Here is a 23,198-nt window from a genome sequence, read left to right as displayed (position 1 = left end):
TCGAGTTCTGTTATATTATTTTCCTTCCAGCTTAAGAACTATGATTAAAGCATAGAGTTTCTTACCTTACCTAGAGGGAAAGCTGTGCTGCCATCTATGGGAGTTTACATGGAGTTTCCAGACGGCCAGTTCAGCCACCATGGGCGCACAAAGCATCATGGGCCGGAGAGCTACCGAGTGCAGAACTACAACTTTTGGCCAAAACTAATGCAAAGATAAACGTTCAGCCATAAATAATGTCCTAAGATTGAATATTATGACTGTAAATCGCAAAAAGAGAGAGAAACAGCATGTCAGTGTGATATTTATCCAATATAAGCGATTGCTGTTTCTCCTATTGGCTTAGTTTTGAGCAGCACAAATACCAATATTTCGCACTTAATAAGCAAACTTTGAAACAGAAAAATGTTACAAAAATATTTATGGTTGTGCAATCACTTAAGGAAGTTTTTAGTGGCATTTCGGGAAACAAAAACCATTTATTGGCGACGTCTGCTTCTGCGCCTTCGCTACTATAGCTTTTGCGGTGTATGTACGCACCTGATGATGACGAAGAAGAAACATCGCAGTAATGCCACTCCACGTACCCGAGAAAAACCAACTGTCCAGCAACAAGTAGCACACCGGCCCATGATTCTTAGCGCGCCCATGGTGGCTGAAGTGCAGCGCCCTCAACTTTCCCTCTAGTTAGTGTAAGGAACACTATGGATTAAAGATGCCACCCTACTGAAAGAAAATAGACATCTACAGTATTTCCCGCTCAATTTAATCCAAACGCCAGACTATTTATTCATAGCGCCATAGAATTTAATCTAGGCGCCACAGAAAATAATCCAAGCGCCAAAACATTTAATCCTGCCGCCACTGATTTTAATCTGGTCGCACACAAACAGTTTCTGGGCAGCCAAGACCATTAAATCTATTTCATCAACCCTATAATCATGCATATTAAATAATTGGGCTTTCTGAGCGTATTAATATGAATAATGTTGTAAAGCGATTTCGATGAGTCATGTGACAGTGTAACGTGATTTGGTGTGACATGCGCGATAATGCGCCCATTTTTCAACAGTATCATCACGGGTGTCAAATAAAAGGGCTTTTCGAGCTTAATAAGGCGAATATAGCAGTAAAACGATTTTGCTGATTTACATGACAGTGTAACATGATTTCTCTGGACATGCGCGATAATTTGCTTTTCTGTAACCTTACAACCATCGGTATCAAATGATCGGGCTTTCTGAGCATATTAAGATGAATAAGGTTGTAAAGAGATTTTGATGATTCACATGACAGTGTAACGTGATACGTGATATTTTTAGCTTTTGGCACCCTATAGTCATGTGTCCCAAATGATTCAGATTTTTTAGAGTAATGAGGCGAATGTTTCAGTAATATCGCTTTGCTGAGTTACGAGGTCATGTAGCGTGATATAGTGTGACATCCGCGATAGTTTCCCTCATTTTGAACCGTTTAATCACAGGTATCAAATAAGTCGGTGCTTTGAGAGCAGAAAGATGAGTACTGGAGTGAATAAATATTGCTGAAATATGAGACATTTCGACTTGACACGGTTGACATTCCATTAAATAAACTTTTTTCAACCCTATCAGCACCGGTATCAAATGACAAATAGTCTTTTATTGCACGCCAAGGCAAATATTGCAGTAATACCTTTTTTCTGAGTGATTTGGCACAGATACGCGGTTTTTTTTAGATATGCGGTAATAAACCACATTCTCAATGTTATCATGATGTTTGCCAGAATCATCCACTGAGTTCAGCAAAACTTTTATTGCAGTAAAGCTTTTCTGCTGAGTCATGAGACGATGTTGGGTAATTTGGTTTGACATGTGCAAAAATACGCTTTTTGCATCCCTATTGCGCTTGGTGTTGAATAAATCGGCGTAAAAGGCTAATACTGCAGCGAAATAATTTTAGTAAATTATTGTACGCAGCTACGTCATTCACTTGAACATACCCGATAATATGCTACTTTTTCATATATTTGTTAGCGGCATAAGTTTACTCGGCTTTTTGAGCGTTTAGCCGAATGCAGTGAAATAATTTCTGATTTTTCTCAATTTGTCCATTTTTGATTGACATGAGGTAAATGCTCCTTTTATTGCCTTCTCATGATGCTAAAGTAGATCGACTTTATCAGCGTAAGAATGCTACCAATGGAATGCTTTCTAAGGACTGTGATGATATTGCCAAATTAATCATTTATTGTTATCTATAAATGAAGTCAATGGTTCTGCAGCCGCTATTAGTATAATAGCCGATGACATTCCGGCTTGAACCTAGCAACGAGAGCTGGAAAAGGAGAAAAAACAAGCAAAGCAAAAATAAGATTATATTTATGGTAGGAAAAGCAAATAAACATACTTCCAGGACTGCCTGCACAATTACACTACAATAGGTCACTGACTGCAGCCTTGAGACTATCAAATTTAATCATAATATAAGCGAAAAGAGTAATACCACTTCAGCATCCTTTTTACATATACGACAATGCTCTGAGTGAACACGTCGGAGCTGCTACAGATAACTGACTTAGAAAATGTTATACTATACATACGTTTCTCTCGACATGTAGCGGATGTTGTGAAAAGAAAAAAATAGTTTTCCTGCTATGCGCGGCCCTATTTTTGTGGACACCTGCTACGATAGCGACATCTTGAGAGGATTTGGCTGTTGCTTATTTAGGCGTTCTCCAAGTGCAGGAAGTTCATTGCTATTGACCGCAGCTGCCTTGAACATTTGAAGGCAGTAGTCTAATACTGCCAAACTGTTAAATACAATCGGATAAAAACAGAGTGCGATGTGTTGTAAGATAAGCCAGGCAACTAAGAGGGCGTTCTATTGTTAAAGTAATCCCTCTGATGGCTCCTTCTGTAGGTATTCTATTTTCTCAGCGTATCACGAACTTGCGGAGCCGATACTATGTAGACCGCGATAACTGATGAGTGTGAGGGGATACAACCATGTAGGTAGTTTCCTATTATCACGTCAAAGATTCCGGATAACTGAAAGCTATTTCTTTTACATATATTGTCACTGCAGCTTGCCAGCCTGCCGCTTAATCTGTTTACAACCTTGGCCATACAAGCAATTTCTGAGAGGTAAAACGGTCTTGTCTTACTACGCCATAATCCTGAAATCTCGCATTCACTAATACGCCATTGAGAAACACTATATTTAGACGGGCCAGGAAATCGGCGCTGCTGAGAAAATACGTATACTCCTGTCAAGTGCAACGCGAATGCGAAATAAAAAACAGATAAATATTTGCTACTCGAGAAGAAATGTCTGCGGGAACTATTAACACTCCGAACGGCAGTCTGCGTGTTTTCAAAATCAAAGAAAAAAATACTGCGTTCATGTTCGTTTCCAACAATTAAAATGTATTTTTTTTCTTGTTTGTCTTTTATATGAAGCCGATAGCAGATTTTGTGACCCTGCGGTATTGAATTATTTCTGAAATGAGTGATTTTCTTAGGCGAGGCGGATATGCCACAAACGAACGTTAAATTGCAAGAGTATCAACGCTGAGCTCTCATTACACTGTCATTGGTTGGCAAACGAACAGAGGAAAAAGGACGAGAAGCTCATGGTAGTCGGAATTGTTCATATCTCCTATCTTCTCTTTCTGTTAAGAGAAAAAAGTACATTATCTTGTTAGTGAAAGTAGCTGCCTAAACATTGTCTTTGCCCATCACTAAAGAGCATACGCGGTTGAACGACGGTGGTGGCAGCCTTTTTCTTTTCCGTGCTGCAATTTTTTTTACACAGGCGAAGAAATGGTAGCGTTGGAAGTTACGCTGTTGGATTCCTTCGATTTCTAATTGCCAATAAAGGTACTACAGATGAATTTGTGCGGCTTCGGCTCCGAGACTCTCGTGCCGTCACACCTGGGGAGCAGAAGGCACAAATCATCCGGTAGCAACCGAAATTTGAAACGCTCGGCACTTTCCACGACCACACAGTAACCAACTACGTATATGCGTGCCTCTGTCTTTCAAAGAACCGTGCTTATAGGTCATCTGCCACTCAAGCTTGTGTGGAAACTCGTAAAAATTAATTGACTTAAAAGCGTCCGCCGTGTTCGCGTAGCCGCCGGTGTAGCCAACAACGCACCAATTTAAGCCAGCCTTGTCTGACCAGACTTCATTTCACCGAACATATTCACACAACTAGCCCAAATGTTTGCTCTCCTGATGATATATGCACGCACAACATCATCTAAACAATAGGATTTCCAATTTCCACACAAACCAACGACAAAGAGCGCGCTCCAAAGCGCAAGCCCCGCCGGCGCATGCCAGCAATGAGCGCTGCGCCGAGAGGCGGCGCCACCCTTTTAGCTGTCCGGTCCCTATTATTTACGTTTGTGTGCGTATAACACATAAAGGTTTTTTTTTTTTACGTGAGGCGTCTGTGCTACAGGCCCTTTGCAAGCGCGTGGTGCTGTTATAGAGACACTTTATACTAACGACAAATTTTAGCTCCCCAGTCGCCAATGACGGTTCATGTTAGCAAGTAATCTGCACGAGTGGCCCCGCCAATCGCGGTAACAATGTAAAGCGTGTCAATAAGACGTTCACTATATTGAAGTTTTATGGTTTAGTGATTGCCAATGCGCTAGATCCGGCTCTTGCTTTTAAGCACAAAAAAAAAAAACGATGCGTGTGTCAATACAATGAGGCGAGTGATCACGAAAGACGTCCGTGCAGAACTTTATAAAAGGAACAAGATATACAAAAGGTTCTTTTGCGTACAAAAACTTTTCCTCTGCTGAGAATTTAGTTCCAGCGTCGGATATGAGTGCACGTTGAACTTTTGTGTCCATTTTACATGTCATCACCATTCAGAGCCGGCTCAACGAAGGAAAAGTTGTGTCTGTCGTATGCTGCGCATTCGGAAGGCTGAATCTGCTGCAAAGACCTCTTCGCGGCGTCGATCAAGAGTGCGCGTCTGTGGGCTTTCTTTGTGACATTTTGTGGGGTTGTCAACAAATCCTGTTGATGCTCGCGCAAGAATGCTTTCACTGAAGATTTAAATTTCGAAACAAATTCTTCTATGGGATTGAAAAATGGGCTGTATGGAGGCAGCCTTTTCACAGAGTGGCATTCTGAGGCCAGCACTGCACTTTCGGCGCGGCTACGTTGTCGAAAATGAAAACTGCCTGCAAATCAGCGTCTTGTTCCAAAATTTTTTTGAGGCTTCAGTAAGGAATTCATTAAATACGGCCCAGTAAACCCTTTCAATTACCCTGTAGTGAAGCAGTCCATCTAGGGAGATGCAGGCCAAAATGTTCACATTTGCACCTTTCGTGCTAGGCAAGAGTCGCACAGCTTGTGTACAGGGAGTATTTCTTACACTTCTCTTCTTTTTAACTCAGTTACTTCAGAACGTTTTGGCGTGTCTCTACTGAAGTAATATATTAATATATTAGCTTCAGCATGATGGCAAGCAGACGACAGTATAGGGTCGTCTGCTAACCCCATAACTGTTACGTGAAGCATAACGTGAAGAACTTTTCATCGGCACGTCGTCCTGTAAGACGTTTTCTGGCATGGAGTACGCCCGAAGAAACCGAGCGGGGCGCGTAGGCTGCTCCGATAGCTGTGCGCTGTTTTTTTGTCACGTCCAGCGCGCTAGGTAAACGAGATAGTTGGAGAGTAAGCGGCAGAAAAGCTGGTGCTTGTGCACAAACGGGCGTCTGAAGGTGCACATTTTTCCAAGCCACGCGCGCCCCTCCCGTACTCCGAACGCCCATATTCTACTCCTGCGGACGACGCATACATGCGTGTTCTTAAATGGAGATGTTGTGATACTAAGGGGCATTAACTCTTCGTATCCACAAGTACGCTTAAGTTGTGGTTTACGTGTGGCTACAGCTGCAACATGCCAACAACGATATATTAAGCCTAAAAAAAAAAAAAAAAAAACTTTAGGCACCAGCATGGAGCCACCCTATCAGCCAGCCGCTGCTGGGCAAGAATATGGGGTACTAGCAGACGACCCTATACTGTCGTCTGCTTGCCATCATGCTGAAGCTAATATATTCATATATTATTTCAGTAGAGAAACGCCAAGACGTTCTGAAGTAACTGAGTTAAAAAGAAGAGAATGTAAGAAATACTCCCTGTACACAAGAATATTGCCGTCTGCTAAGGGTGTCTGGTACAAGACCGACTGAAATACAGACCTGCACAAAAAACAGGGTCCTATGGGACCTCGTGCGCCAACTTTCGTTACCTTTCTCGTCGTTGAGGGCGCTCGGTTGACCTGTTGGTCTGTCATTTTCATCATCATCAAATCACAAATTAATATAAACAAACTGTACCCAAATTAAAAAAAAAAAGATCTTTGCCCAGGTTATACTTCTAAAATTTTGCCTTTTTGTATTTTAGCGGCCAGTGTTTATTTTTACGATGTTTTTATCTCGCTAGAAGACATACCGCGATTCCGCTTTGTGCGACGGCACTGCAGTTACTCACTGCACATGCGCAGAACAGGTGCTTGTGCATTACAGCGTGGACAGATAAATAAACTATAACGACGAAGAAAAATGACAGACCTAATAGACCCTTCTTATTAACAGGTTTACAGTAGCGCCAGGTTAACCGTAGTGTTCGTTCCCTAGCGGCGAAGGCTATGAACTAGAAGGTGCGCGCTGGAGCAGTGCTATCTGTGCAGGTCTGTATTTCAGTCGGTCTTGGTCTGGTAAATGTCTCTGTCGCTTTCTCGCTTGCAGTCTACCATGGACGACGTACGTACTCAAGCGCAGAGTGGTTGCCCGCAAGTTACAGCGTGAATGAGATAGCAAAAGTAAAGTGAACTTAGCTACAGCTATCATCTACAGGCAGAAAAATAAATGTTATTAGTTATTATATTTATATTTCGAAGAGAATACCTTTTTTTTTTTCAGTTGATGCAGACGGCAGCACAAGCGTTTCCGAGCCGAGAGAGCAGACGTCCGAAAGCACTGCGCGCAGCGCACAACGTTTATTCGGTCCTTCCGTCTTCTTTTACGAAATTTATCGGCGATTATGCTTTTTTCGGGAGTGAATAACGGCACATATTGAACAGCTGACAAAGATGGAGACCTCCAAGAAACGAGGGCGGCCAAGGAAATTACCTGGTGAGGGCAAAAAAACTTACCGGCATGTGTCCCCAGCCGACCGCGAAAGACCCATCGATGTGGCTAGGCGCGGTGGAGACCTGAATCAGCTTGCTGCTGCACTTGGCATAAACACAAAGACTGTTCGGTCTATTGCAGCCACTGATAGAAAAGAAGCGAAGAAGCGCGGTGGCGCTGTCCAGAAGTCTGGCGCAAACATCAAGGACGACGCATTGTGCGATATTGTTGACAGTCATCATCATCATCATCATCAGCCTGATTATACCCACTGCAGGGCGAAGGCCTCTCCCATATCTCTCCACTTAACCCGGTTCTGTGCTAGCTGCATCCACTTGACCCCTGCGAACTTCTTAATCTCATCCGCCCACCTAACTTTCTGCCGCCCCCTGCTACGCTTTCCTTCCCTTGGAATCCAGTTTGTTACCCTCAGCGACCATCGGTTATCCTCTCTTCGCACTACATGTCCTGCCCATGTCCATTTCTTCTTCTTAATTTCCACTAGAATGTCGTTAACTTGAGTTATTTCTCTGACCCACTCTGCACGCTTTCTATCTCTTAATGTTACCCCTACCATTTTTCGTTCCATAGCCCTCTGGGTTGTCCTCAACTTAAGTAGAACTCTCTTCGTTAGCCTCCACGTTTCAGCCCCATAGGTGAGTACAGGCAAGATGCAACTGTTGTATACTTTCCTCTTGAGCGATACCGGTAAGCTGCTAGTCATAATCTGCGAGTGCTTGCCAAATGCGCTCCATCCCAATCTTATTCTTCTTGTTATTTCCTTTTCATGGTCCGGATCTGCGGTTACTACCTGTCCTAAGTAGATATATTCGCCTACTACTTCCAGTATTTCGCTACCTAATGTAAACTCCTGTTCCTTCCCGAGGCTGTTGAACATTACCTTAGTCTTCTGCATATTGATTTTCAAGCCTACCTTTCTACTTTTCCTGTCTAGGTCATCAATCATTATTTGCAGTTCATCTCCCGAGTTGCTTAGCAAGGCAATGTCATCAGCAAATCGCAGATTACTGAGGTATTCTCCATCTAGCCTTATCCCTAACTGCTCCCATTCCAAGTCTCTGAATACTTCCTCTAAACAAGCTGTGAATAGTACTGGGGAGATTGTGTCTCCTTGCCTAACACCTTTCTTTATGGGAATTTTGTTACTTTCTTTATGCAGAACTATGGTTGCTGTGCAGCCACTATATATCTCTTCCAGCACTTTCACGTACGGCTCGTCTACCCCCTGATTTCGCAATGCCTGCATCACCGCCGAGGTTTCAACTGAGTCAAATGCTTTTTCGTAATCAATGAATGCTATGTATAAGGCCTGGTTATATTCCGCGCATTTTTCTATCACCTGATTGATGGTATGGATATGATCGATAGTAGAGTACCGTTTCCGAAACCCTGCTTGATCCTTTGCTTGATTGCAGTCTAAGGTTGTCCTGATTCTATTAGCGATTACCTTAGTAAATACCTTATACGTAACAGACAGTAAGCTGATTGGTCTGTAATTTTTAAGGTCCTTAGAGTCCCCTTTCTTGTGAATGAGGATAATGTTTGCATTCTTCCATGCTTCCGGTACCGTCGATGACACCAGGCACTGCGTATACAGGGTGGCCAGTTTTTCTAGCACGATATCCCCCCCGTCCTTCAGCAAATCTGTAGTTATCTGATCCTCTCCAGCTGATTTCCCCCTTTTCATAGTTTCTAGTGCTTTCTTGACCTCGTCCTTCGTCACTGGTGGAACGTCTGACTGTTTTTCCCTGACGCCAATCTCATTACGGTCCTGACTACTTTGGCTACTGTAGAGATCTGTATAGAACTCCTCGGCTACTTTGACTATCTTGTCCATATTAGTGATGACGTTGCCCGCCTTGTCCCTTATCGCATACATCTGGTTTTTGCCTATGCCCAATTTCTTCTTTACCGCTTTAAGGCTTCCCCCGTTCTTTACAGCATGCTCAATTTTCTCCATGTTATACTTCCTTATATCGGCCACCTTGCGCTTATTGATTAGCTTTGATATCTCGGCCAATTCGATCTGGTCTGTTGGATTGGAAGCTTTCATACTCTGCCGTTTCTTAATCAAATCTTTCGTCTCCTTAGACAGCTTACCGGTATCCTCTCTAACTATCCTACCGCCTACTTCTACCGCGCACTCAGTAATGATATCTCTGAAATTATTGTTTCTTGCCTCTAGGGTAATGTCGCCATCCTCAGTTAGGGCTGAATACCTATTCTGTAGCGAGATCCTGAACTCTTCTGCCCTCCCCCTCACCGCTAATTGTTGACAGTAATCCGTCGTCAACCCTGGTTGAGATCCGGAGTTGCCTCATAGAGAAGTTTCCGGAATTACAAATCAGTACATCCACTATCGACCGCCTTCTCGACGGACATGGCTACACTCTGAAGCTTGCCACACCAAGACCAATTGAAAGGAACCGTTGTGATGTGAAGCGCGAGCGCCGAGGATACGCCCAATGGCTGCAGGACCACGGTACCACAGTAGCCCGCTACTATATTGACGAAACAAACTACAATGTGTGGTGTTCGCGAAGCTTCGCAACATCTACCCAAGCATCCTTGGCCGACCATTTACGTGTGGCCGACGTTCGGAAAATGGTCGGCAGCCTACTTAGTCGGCTAGTAAACCACGGCAAGCGGTCGGCCCGGAGGTAACCGCCAGCCATTTCGGCAAGTAGTTCGCAGCGGCCTTTGGCCCGACTTTTTGGGCGGACTAAATGCCGGGCACGGCGCCAGGTTAATGGCAAGAGTGCGGCAATGCGTTGGCCCGACTGTTGAGGCGGTACATTGAAAAAAAGTTATGAAGAGCACAACTGCTACTTTTTTTTAAATTTGCCTGTTACTTGGCTTTGGTTTTTCGCGATGTTATATAATTTGCGCTTTGTATGGAACAAAATGATACATGCTATTCAGTGTAAATGTTTTGTTACATTAATTAATGCTATTGTTTGTTTAACTTGTCGCTCACATTTTTAGTGAACCTTATAGCTGTTAGTAAAATTATTTACCGAGTTCTGATAAACAGCAAGCCACAAGGTGACCGCGATTTCATGTGTAGATCATGTCATTATACTGTTTGCTTATTACGAAGCGCAGCTGTAGGTGCTGTAACATCAGTTATATTTTGGCGCACAAGCTCCCGTACACCCCATTTAGCCCGTATCACTCACTGAAATGCGTCCGCTATATGGCAGGGCACTTGAGTAGACGCAACTTCTCATTGTAAGGGAGGAGAAGGCTATTGTGTAAAATAAAAGAAGCGGACAGAAGAGAAAAAGCACACGGGGGCAGAAATTATGCGTAGGGCACTGGCAAGCCTTGGCCGCGGCGAACGCTCCGGCAGGCAAGCAAAGAGACAAATTCTAAAAACACTACTTCGCAGCAGAAGAGAAATGCGTACACGGAGGGAGACCCGGACGAAACAAAACCGACCTCACGCTCGGACGTTTCAAAGGAAGGGCGGAAAAGAGGGGGGAAATGGTGGGAAGGGCGTGACAACTGTGTCACCCCCGCAGCTCGAAAGTTGGTGGCGAGCGTTCCTGACTGGGCGAGAGAAGAGATGTACACACGCCGACTTTGAAGAGAGCATGCCGTTTTGTGGTATTTGTATACTATTTTTGAAGGAGCTCTTTTCGAACAAAGTTGTCTTACGATCAAATACATGAAGAAAAAAAAAACGAAGGAAAATTATTATTGTCCAGGTTATTAATCGCATACTTTTTTTCTCAAAACAGTCTGGTAAAGCTAAGAGCCGCGAGAAAACGGGCCAGCGTCCTTGTCATTTGGTTTTGGTTCTTTGCGTGTGGCCCATTCATCCTCTTTTACGACCTGCTGGGGTGGGACGGGCGGCTCTTTTCATTTTTTTTTTCGGAAGTCGGAGGGGCGCATTTTCGCAGCGAGCGGTCCGATTCTACACCGGAAACTACCCCCCTCTCCTCTCCCGCTTCTTGTCAACAGTTCGCAGCTTGTGCTCGTGGGTGCGTGCGTGCTTTCAAGTTCATTGCAGAAATGTAGAGCGCGACCAAGAGACGATCTCGAGCGCGCGAGGACGCTGTACGTGCGAACGAAATGTTGGAAATGTAAGCGCGTTTTCCAAAGTTGCGCGTTATTAGTTAAAATTACAAGACAGTCAACTTTGTTACCTTCAATAACTAGGCGCTGGACAACCAGACCTCTTTTTCATTCGCATTTAATACTGTCAGGACAAGTGACTGTAGTAGTTTTCAACCGCTGTATCCTTTCAGTAACTCCGCCAAGCCATCCTGAAGTAACGCGCTCCTCCGGCGCGTTTGGACACAAAAAATCAAAGATGCTCCGCTTTTTCTGTTTTTTTTTTGTTCCTTTTTTCTTTTTGCTCAAAGAATGGGAGTGTGGTTTCATAGGAATGCAACAGTTGATTTTTATTTATTTTATTAGTATTTCGCTTTTGTTTTACAGATTGTTTTGAATTATGGCTTCTATATTTTCTTGCTTGTTACTGTCCACTCCTGGTCCGCGAGAGACATATTTTCTCAAAGTATCCTGCATATCAATATGAGTTTGAGACCCCTATGTTAGACAGAGTGATTGAAAATTAAGAATATTTATTGAGAGCTACACGAGGTACGCGCAATAAAAGAAGCTAATTGAAAAGAATTCTTTCCTGAAGCAGCTGCCGCAATTTCGGGTTTTTGTTGTGGCTTGCAGACTAATAATATGGAGAACTTTTAGTTTTAAGGCGTGAACATGTATCGGAAGTGATTAAAGCGAATTATCTGTCGTACGTACTAAGCCGAGAGATCGCTTGTAGAATAGCCCTGCATATGGAAGGAATGCTGCATAGGTCCAGAAACTTGAGACTTCTACTTGAAAAGTACCGGGATAAGAGAGTAGAAACGATCATGACGTCATAGGCGCGAACTTCAACCATTTACATAGCAGGGAACCAAAGAAATCTTATTGATAAACATGGAAATAGCAAAGCACACTGGGACAATAAATAATGTTTCAGTAAAACAGCAAACAGTACCGAACATATAAAGTAGCGGCAAGAAATATATAATGCAGTGAGTTTCTGGTCACACGTTGTATATCAATAATGCGCAGCTGCAACAGGACTCCCTCGGGAGCTCTGACCCCCTAACAAATTTCCAGACAGTCGATTGCTCGATCCTTTGTGCTCACACATATACGCGTGAGCCGCAGGCTTGCGTCTTTCAAGACAAGAACCCAGTTCAAATCACTTCGATGTACAAGTGACCTTCCTGAGGTGGATGTGCCGCGTCAACAACCTCCGGATAAAGCTTTGCTCTCCAAGAACTAACAGCTGGCTATATCTAGGTGAGACGCACTAGCATGGGGAACAGTAGACAACGGGGTCAGCGAAAGAATACGATCGACCGCGTTCCTATTCTGCCAAATGATCAATCCCACGGACTTCACTACACGTTGTTCGAACGCTTCGCGCGGCCTTCCACTGTGCGACGAAAAAGCTCACGGCGCTAGGCAGTGGAATGTCCAAGCTGCGACGCAGTCCTTAAGGACACGTGTGTGAGACTCGACCTGACCAAAGTTGATACTGTGCGGATCAATATGCCAGCTGTAAAGCCTGTCTTAATTTGGTGGGGATCGAATACGCCACACTCAGTGCGCCACCGAAAGTCTCTTAGAGCATGCGGGAGATTGGGTGCAACAGGCGTCTCCCACTTCGCGTACGTTTGGCACATATGTCTAGGGGCGCAGAATAGCAGAGCGCTTCGCAGAGATTAGATACTGCTATGGCTATCCATGCTCCGTCTACAAACATCTCCTCTAACTATGCGAACACGTGCGCCTGCTTCCCCTGACCATGCACTACAAGCATTTGCCTTCTACTTCGAAGCCAGTATAAAAGTTAAGGCCGCCCAACTTAACCTATGTGATCCACTAACTCGGATACCCAATAGCGCACAACAAAGGGCATAATGAAGACAAGGCGGAACCCAGATAGGCGCCACCACCTAGCTATAGTGAAAATACAGTTGAATCCCGCTATAACGAAATTCACGGTGCACGAAAAAAAATTCGTTCTCGCGGAACTTCGTTATCGCAAAAATTTGACGTGAAACGCAGAAAGAATTGCCCAAGCAGCAGCAAAGGCGTTTAATGCCAAAAATCTGTAAGCTTGGTTTGCTTACGCTTCACGGCGAGCAACGCCGTCACGCGATTTTCGCACTCGGTCAGCAAACCCATTGCAACATCGTCGTCTCGGACAGCAACGAAATTCCTGATGACATCAAAAGCGTCCATCACCTGTACGGCGGTTGCCGCAGCCGGCGCTTCCTGTACGTCGTCGTCTTCTTCATCGGAAGAGTCCTTATCATTCCGGGCAGCTTTTATGATCTGCTCATCACTCACATCTTCGTGAACAACAACACAAGCGTCAGCGCCGATGTATTCGTCGAGCTCGAGATTAGGCGGCACGGTTCCTATTTCTCCCAGCGTTTTCCAGGCGGCCGCGATCCCCGGAGCCGGTGACGCCTCTTCGTCGTCGTCTGTAACGCCTGGTGTTAGGCCAGCAGAGTGTACGGGTCGACCTTCGGCAAATCCGGCGTGCCTGAAACAGTTCACAATTACTGAGCGCCCCAGTGTGCTCCAGGCAGCAGACATAATCTGCAGTGCTACGTACAAGTCCACCTTCGTGTCTCGGCCGGTTTCAGTGTTAAAAAGCAGCCGCTGAATTAACCTCCCGCGGTAAGCGCGCTTCAGGCTAAGAATCACGCCCTGATCGAGAGGCTGTAAGACAGACGTGCAATTGGGAGGGAAAAACCTCAGCTCCGTGTTAGTGAGCTTGACTTCGTCGGAGTGGTGCGCTGAACAATTGTCCAAAAGCAAGCAAACTTTACGGCCCTGCCGCTTCATGTCGCGTCGAATGCCATCATCCACTCGGTGAAAATAGCGCGGGTCATCCATGACTTGTTGTTCGCCTTGTACTGCACAGGTAGGCTACGAGTTCCCTTAAAACAGCGCGGCTTGGCACTTTTGCCTATGACTAACGGCGGACGCTTGTCCGAGCCATCCATGTTTGTGCAAAGCAGCACTGTGATGCGTTTTTTGCTGTGTTTGCCGCCGTGACAGCGCTGCCCCTTGAAGTCGAGCGTCCTAGCCGGCAACATCTCGTAGAATAGCCCGGTCTCGTCGGCGTTGTAAATGTCTGCAGGCGCGAAGTTGCTTAAAATTCCGGCCATGTTACTCGCCTTCCAAGCAGCTGCTCCGTCCACGTCTGCTGACATTGACTCGCCGCACAACACTTTTCCAACGATGTTATGGCGGGCCTTGAAACGGTTTAGCCAGCCAATGCTGGCTTTAAAATCATCAATGCCAAGTAGGCATGCATAGTTCAAGGCTTTCTGCTGGACGATGCTTCCGGACAGGGGGACGTTGCTGGCTCGTGCTTCCACAAACCACGCATGCACTGCTTTGTCCAACTCTTCATGGAGGGGCCGCGTCACCTTTTAGTGCTTCGAGGATGTGCCTGAAGCAAGTGCCATTCTCACGCTGTCCTTATTGCCTAGAATCGTTGACAGCGAACTTGCAGGAATTCCGAAGTCTTCAGCAATTGCCGCTTTCTTCCTTCCGCTTTCTGCTTGGGCGATTATTTGAGCTTTTTGCTCAAGGGAAAGAGTTTTGCGTTTTTTCACTTGCGTTGCCATCGTGTCCTGCGGATGAAAACTCGTCGTTGTCGAAGAGAAAGGCAGCGAGTGAACAACGCGACCACGACACAAAGCCAAAATGGCGGAACTGCAATCACGTGATTTCATGCTTAATGTGGCTTTGGATTTGACTTGGACTTCTCGCCAATAAAACTAGTTTCGGTTTCGATTTTGAACGCGAAAATTTCGTTGAAGCGGAAACGCTCTGCAAAAATGGTTCGTTGTGCAGAGAAATTTAGGCCATTAATTCTTATAGGATACTCGCGGGGAATAAAAAATTATTCGTTGTCGCGGAACTTTCGTTGTGGCGGTATTCGTTGTGGCGGGATTCAACTTATAATCAAAGTAGATTGACTTTGCAAGAGGAATCCACAAGAAAACACGTGCTAAGCCATGCAGGGTCGTATCATTGGGAGGTTGGATCAATAAACAATCAAGGAACACAGATGTGGGAAAGTTGGCACCTGTGTGCACTAGGCTTTATCAGAAGTTTCGCGCATACGTTAATTAGCTATAACTTTAGGATGAACAAGATGTCCGAGATTATTGAGTTAATAGTCTATCCCGACATCGGCACGAAGCCGTGTGTGACGCATGCACTTACGCACGTCTGCAGTCGCACAGAGTAAATTGTTCCACGACCTTACACAGTGGTACGATAGAATAGTTAATAATATTTGAAAGAAGGAAATAAAAATTAGGGGGACGCTCAAGCTTCCCCTTAACATTCGACGGGATACATGCCTTCTCATTCTTCTCTCTATCTCTCTATTTCGGTGGGCAACCACAGTTAATTGTAAATTGGTTATAGGAAAGTAAAGGCGCAGCATCTGTCACAGATCCCGGTGGGAACCTGGACCGCATCTCCATATTTACTACCACATTCCGAATATTTCAGACAAAACCCGACGATACTCAAGCGAAAACCGGGTTAGCGAGGTGGCTTTTGGACCAAATGAGCTGTAACGCTTCGCATATATACATATATGCTGCACTCTCGATAGACGAAACTCGGGTATATTGCCGACATGAGGATAAATGGAACAGCTTGGGACAAATATTTGCCCGCCTCAGTTAAAACACGGGGATTAGGAAAGCTTTATTCCTTATATATCAATATGCCGAGGCCGACTGTCTTTATCCAGAACACAAATATGGTCCTGATAGTTTTCAAATAAAAATGAAAGGCACGCAAAAAGCCGATCGCCCGGACGATTCGCCTATCGAACGTATACTTCCTGCGAACACAAGCATTGTGCAAGAAGTAACCTTTGGTTCTTTTGAGAAAATTCAAAGGGATTGCGTTTTGAGAATCCCGCGCAACATGACGAGGATCGATCGGCTCCTGCACCAGTGGCGGTCTACATTGTTAAATTCTTCAACGTCAGCCTCACACGCAGAAATATGGTATGAAATGCCAGAATATATATAAAGTTCCTCGAATCCCCTTTTCCCCAGCAGCGTATTCACTGCTGCTGTAATATATCATTAAATAACATTGTGCATATCAAAGTAAAGTCTCCTGCAATACAGCAGGTTTCCCCTCTACGTTCCATGAGGCAGTCGGCTTAGCAGGAGAAAAGTGGAAAATTCGTATCATTGAAACAGCTATTTTTATGCAACATTGAGTTATACCGCGTGCATGATATATATTGACACTATATCATTTGAGCCTGCTGATAGAATTATACATTGCGCAACAGAAGGTGAAATTAACTGTTATTTATACATATTTTGAAATAAAGCTTTAACCGCGCGCTAATTGAGCCGCGGCGGGTATGGTACACTCTGTAGTTGATCGCGAGTTGTCATGAACTTATGCTTGAATTTGTGAACTGGTAGGCGCTGATTGTCTGTTTGAAGCATACTTAGTATTAAGTGCCTAAGATTTGCGCGGTAACTGCTATGAACCTACAAATGTAATTGTCCATTTTTTTTTTATGGTTAAATGGTAACCTCTGAATTTAAACAACCTCATCATAAAGTTAACCTATAACGTAACCCTAAGCAAACCCACGGTAAACCGAAGAGATCACGTGCCTTTAAGGTTTATATGTTAACCGTCAATTACTTTTGCCAGTGCCCTCGAAACCTATCAATCCTAAACGCCCTTAAATTCGTTTCGCAGCCTCCGTGAGTTTACATTTCGTACGGGGTCAAGAAAAGAGGCGGTGAGCTTTTATGAGCTTTCATCCGGATCCGGTGCACTTTGCCCTGCGACCTTCTACTGATTTTCATGCATCCCTAAAACAAATGGACAAAATATATTTTTGTCAGAAACTTGCAGCAGTTACTATGTGGTTCAATCGGTATTTACCAGCTTGAGCTCGAGGTCACGGGCTTTAGTCGAGCTGCAGAAGCCGCATTATGATGGAAACCAAACGCGAAAACGGAAATGTGGGTTGCGGTTAATATGACAGCCCGATGGACTCTAAATAACCCACGTACTGCTTTGGGAAGTATAAATCCGCATGGACTATGTAATGTCTGCAAAAGCACTCATAATATACAGTGTTCTGCAACTTAACCGTTTCCAAGACGGTTCCGATAAAGTTGCTGAACACTATATACGTAGCCAGGTCTTGCTATTTTGGCTAAATGAAGCTGCAGGTGTTCTATTGCCCCACACTTGGTTTATGTGGAAGATATTCGGTTAAAAGAACATTACATACATTCACTCCAAGCCATATTTTTTTCATGCAAAGAACTACAGCCGCTGGTATCAAGACCGGGGCTCTACAGAAGCCGTAGAAAAAGGAAAAGAAAAGAAACTACCTCGACGCTTCTTGAACGACGAGGGAGGGGGGGGGGAAGGGGGGGGAGGGGGCGTGAAAAAGAAAGAAAACTGCTTCTCGCTGCGCGGGACCCGCTGCCCCCTATCGGTATAGTGAACTAGAATCTATCGGTCCATCTCTTCTCCCTGCCGTAAAGCGGAAAGAACCACGGGGAGGCGAAAGGCATCGAGGCACCCTACCGCGGGGGGCGACAGGAATGCCGAAGCAGAGAGAAATAGCGGCGAAAAAAAAAAATGAATTGCATGCACCGCACACAGAGAGATTTTCCCTGCTTTTACAGCTTCTCTCTCTCCCCCCCCCCCCCCCCCCCCCCTCCTCCCTTCTTGAGGTCACGTGGCCAAAAGGCGGGAAAACTCATCCCGCGCGAGCTAAGATGCGCGGCGGCACTCAGTCGACGGCCAGCCTCCGTGAGTCCGTGTGGGCGCGCGGGATGCCTACTGCCTAATTTTATCGTCCGCTTTTATTTCGCGCAAATTCAATCTGTCTCAACCCCCTGCAGCAGTCAGCGTTTGAAAAGAACAGCCCATATATGCAGCTGATGATTGCAGCCGCCCTGTACAGATTCTTCGTGCCGAAGTTCACCAAAACATGCGTAAGTACATGATCTTTCGGTCTTGATCAGAGGAGCTTTTTGCTAGATTCGATATTATACTCAACATAATAATGTATTCTTTTGGAGCATATGTTCGTCTTGTTATATACTCCTTGCATCTTTCTTCATATATATATATATATATATATATATATATATATATATATATATATATATATAATTGGTGTGGGCGCTGATCGCGCAGGAAGCCTTGCTGAGCCGTTTGGAAACAAGGCTGCGGCTGGCTGCGGTGGCAGAATTGGCTCATTTTGCTGCAGTCTGGGTCCTTGGGTATCTCCTGTCCCAAAATGCTCGCCTTTTAATATGGAGGGACACTCACTATACCGATCAGATAAGTCCAATTAGCACATATTTTGTTCGATACGACAATATACTGCAACTGTTTCTGGAGCGCGTATATATATGCGCATCTTATTACTACGTACATTTTTTTTTTTTTATAGTCGATGTGTGCGCATTTCGCTCTGATTGCGCAGGAAGACGTGCTGAGCCGACTTGGAAACGATGCTGCGGCGGTGGAATTAGCTCTTTTCGCTGCAGTCCGAGGTCCGATCTCCTCTGCCCCAAAACGCCCGTCTTTCACTTCTTCACATCGAAGTGCATGCACTGACGTGTATACCGACCAGGTAAGTCAAATTATCGCTGATTTTCTTCTATACGATAATGTACTGCAACTAATTATGTATTGTGTTGAGACTTATGCGCATCTTGTTACTGTAAATGCATATTTTGTAATTGGTGTGCGCGCCTTGCGCTGATCGTGCAGGGAGGCGATATCAGCTGATCTGGAAACTGGCTGCGACAGTGGAAGCTCGTTTCGCCGAAGCCCGAAGTCCTTGGTCTCCTCTACACTAAAACGCTGGTCTTTCGCTTCTTCATGGCGGTGCACTTGCCGGACAGGTATTAGCGCTGATTTTGTTCGGAAAATTCGATTATCCGACTCACATCGATGGGACGCATGCAACCCAGTTAAATGTCAAATGCTATCACTGATATAAATATTGCAGCACTCCTCGCCATAGGAGCGATCAGAAGCTGTACAAGCATCATCGCTACTGCCAAGCAAGCTCGTGCCAGGACTGAGTACAAGATTTATGCCGTGTTTATTATTATTTTTTTTTTGCTGCTGTAATGATGTATATACGTGAAAATTGATGATTGAGTGATGCGGTATGCTGGCAAGGTAAGTGAGCCAGTGCGTTCATTTTGTGGATTTTGGAATTATATATGTGATGCACACAGATCTGAGCCGTTTCACATTGATTTTGCTCTGTGCGCTTGCTTTCTGGGCAAGCAGTTGTATTTTCATCGTGCAGATTATTTCCTGGTGCTTACATGCTCATGAGGTGTTCAGCTAACTTGTTTCAAGCTTTAAAAATTTAGAACGGGTTCTATAAGCTTCTAAGAGTTGGGCTGTCTAAATAGCCGTCTTGGCTGATGAGACAATTTTTAAAATAATGCTCGGTTGTTAAATAACGAAAATAAATCAGATGACTTGTCGTTAAATATCCGGTCGCTTTTGCTGTAAAAGTTCCATCTAGTTTGAGAAAATTAAGCTGTATTCTACGGAATAAACTTATTGTAGGTTTCATGTAAATATCGCGGAAACTGTTTGTTTTGCCGCGTTGGAATCCCTCATACGCGCTCTATGACAAGCGCGGACACTTGGTTTTGCTAGAATTATTAAATTGCAGCATTAGCATGCAAGAACGCGCTTCGGGAGGATAAGGTTTGAGTGCGCTACGGTTGCAAATTGCAACATCATGACTCCAGCAAAACAAAGTGATCGCGCCTTTCTCGCGGATTCACGGATCCTGATTACCTATTGCGGCTTTGCGCTAATGCGTTTTCAGTAGGGTCGCATGAAGTCAAGCGCATAAAATATATTGATGTGATAGTGCAGTTGGTGGCAGTGAGCAGACATTATTTTTTCTACCTTTTCACCCTATATTTGCCTGCAATGTAAAAGTCTAGGCGAAAAGGAAATATTTAATTAAAACACTTTTCTTCATACAGCCGACCAAGATGGAACCTGCCGCAGATCCGACCAGTCGCAGACATCAAGTGATCGACAGGCTGCCAAAAGAAGGAGACCAAGCCTCAAGCCCATCTTCCATATGTGGCACACGCGCAGTCATATGTATATCCACGCTTATTAAAAAGCAAATCGCGAGCTTTTTCTGAACGCTGTTGACAAATAAATTTTTCACCAAATACTGCAGCTTTTGTTTCTTCATGGCCTCAGAAAAGCTACTGCTTTTCTTGATGCATTTGTATGTGCTACTCCGTTATATATGCATGGGCCACGATATATTAAATGCATGGCATGATACCTGCACGAGGGGCGATGCCGGCCACTAACCGGCGTCGGGAAGCAACCGGCCGACGTACGGTCTTTCGTCCGCAAAATGCTAGGGCAGACGAGCGGCCGACCATTCAGTAACGCTGGCAGACGGCAGGCCCACGTGCGGCAGGTGGTCGATCACGTCGGGCCAAAAGGTCGGGCCGTAGTCGATTGCCGAAAATCGGCCGACGTTAGGTCATTGTCAATCCCCGACGCCGGCCCTCATTCGGGTGCCGAAGGTCGGCCGGCCACTTTTTGGTCGGCGAGAAAGGTCGGCCCTGCCTTTTGCCACACACTTTTTTTTGCTTGGGTAAGCGCGGTGTGCCAGCTGTGCGACTCTTGTCTAGCACGTAAGGTGCAAATGTGAACATTCGGCCTGCATCTCCCTAGATGGACTGCTTCACTACAGGGTAATTGAAAGGGTTTACTGGGCCGTATTTAATGAATTCCTTACCGAAGCCGCACAAAAAATTTTGGAACAAGACGCTGATTTGCAGGCAGTTTTCATTTTCGACAACGCGCCAGCACATAGCCGCGCCGAAAGTGCAGTGCTGGCCTCAGAATGGCACTCTGTGAGAAGGCTGCCTCCATACAGCCCATTTTTCAATCCCATAGAAGAATGTTTTTCGAAATTTAAATCTTCAGTGAAAGCATTCTTGCGCGAGCATCAACAGGATTTGTTGACAACCCCACAAAATGTCACAAAGAAAGCCCACAGACGCGCACTCTTGATCGACGCCGCGAAGAGGTCTTTGCAGCAGATTCAGCCTTCCGAATACGCAGCATACGACAAACACAATTTTTCCTTCGTTGAGCCGGCTCTGAATGGTGATGACATGTAAAATGGACACAAAAGTTCAACGTGCACTCATATCCGACGCTGGAACTAAATTCTCAGCAGAGGAAAAGTTTTTGTACGCAAAAGAACCTTTTGTATATCTTGTTCCTTTTATAAAGTTCTGCACGGACGTCTTTCGTGATCACACGCCTCATTGTATTGACACACGCATCGTTTTTTTTTGTGCTTAAAAGCAAGAGTCGGATCTAGCGCATTGGCAATCACTAAACCATAAAACTTCAATATAGTGAACGTCTTATTGACACGTTTTACATTGTTACCGCGATTGGCGGGGCCACTCGTGCAGATTACTTGCTAACATGAACCGTCATTGGCGACTGGGGAGCTAAAATTTGTCGTTAGTATAAAGTGTCTCATAACAGCACCACGCGCTTGCAAAGGGCCTGTAGCACAGACGCCTCACGTAAAAAAAAAAACCTTTATGTGTTATACGCACACAAACGTAAATAATAGGGACCGGACAGCTAAAAGGGTGGCGCCGCCTCTCGGCGCAGCGCTCATTGCTGGCATGCGCCGGCGGGGCTTGCGCTTTGGAGCGCGCTCTTTGTCGTTGGTTTGTGTTATAGTGAACTAGAATACTTTCTAGTGGCGCGAACGACGACGCTCGGGCACGCCGATTTTCATTGACGCCGCCAGACGGCGCCACTGCAACATCTGCTAGTCGACTTTTCAATGCTTTCTTGCAATAGTGCGACATAGTACCGATGCTTTTGTGCGCCTATTCAGTAAAAGTGGCGATTTTTTCCCTATGCCGACGTATGTGGACCTCCACCCATGATAGAAGGCGTTTCATTCGACATTATTCGGGTTTTCGCCGTTGCACTAGGGTGAAAGCGCTCTTATTTCGCTGGCGTCTGCTACAGCTCATGCGGGACGAGTTATCGCGCACTGTAAATCGTTACACGCACATTAATTTGTACGGGACGGGTATTTTTCTGAACCTTGCAGAGCCCGCTTTATTACAGAGCCAACTCAACTGTCAGCAGCAGACTGTTAGCAGAGCGGCCAGGCATCGTGTACAGGTACGGGTTCTCACATCTCTCCAACCACGCCGCAGTAACTTTCCTTTAGCCAATAGTGATGATTATATTACACTGCGCTATTCGGTATCCACTGGTAACCAGGAATGCTCATTTTAGCTTGATATCTGCTTAGCGTTAGGAAATTTGCCAACTGGTAAAGTGAGGAGCAGCTTCAGGCTGTATATATATATATATATATATATATATATATATATATATATATATATATATATATATATATATATATATATATATATATATATATATATATATATATATATATATATATATATATATATATATATATATATATATATATAGATATTTACAAAGTGGTCATGAAAAAAACAAATCCTACGCTTTGAAACGAATCATCCAGCGATATTCTGTGGCGTCACCATATTATTCTCTGTTCACAGCAACAATATCTGTTACAAATCATCGCTGTAAGCCAGGTGCTACAATCTTTTCATCATCTCATATGCATAACATATATGCCAAAAATACATACCTGAGGAGGGTACAGCAGTTTTGTTTAGGTACTTCACAAGGCTTCTCCACTGCTATTTTATTTTATTTGAGTGCATGGGACAAAAGCCATCAACAATGAGTTGTTTTGTGAAATTATTGACTACACAAACAGTCCTAAGAGCATCCATCTGCTCATCTTCAGGTGCTTTGAATCTTGACATTGCGCTGGTTAATGCATTTTGTGAAA

General features: G+C 44.7%; 1 long non-coding RNA gene across 1 annotated transcript; it reads left to right on the top strand.

Annotated features, from left to right (window-relative positions):
- The first annotated feature begins 18,445 nt into the window (after positions 1-18,445).
- Positions 18,446-20,452, top strand: LOC146194280 (uncharacterized). The gene is made up of 3 exons (XR_014705438.1): positions 18,446-18,881; positions 19,022-19,155; positions 20,272-20,452. It is a non-coding gene; the product is annotated as an uncharacterized LOC146194280 (long non-coding RNA).
- The last annotated feature ends 2,746 nt before the right edge of the window (positions 20,453-23,198 follow it).

The sequence above is a fragment of the Amblyomma maculatum genome, chromosome 3 (genome assembly GCF_055883805.1).
Source record: "Amblyomma maculatum isolate TAMU_Amacu chromosome 3, ASM5588380v1, whole genome shotgun sequence".
Lineage (NCBI taxonomy): Eukaryota > Metazoa > Arthropoda > Arachnida > Ixodida > Ixodidae > Amblyomma > Amblyomma maculatum.
Note: the sequence above shows the minus strand (reverse complement) of the source record. Positions and strands in the feature narration are given on the sequence as shown.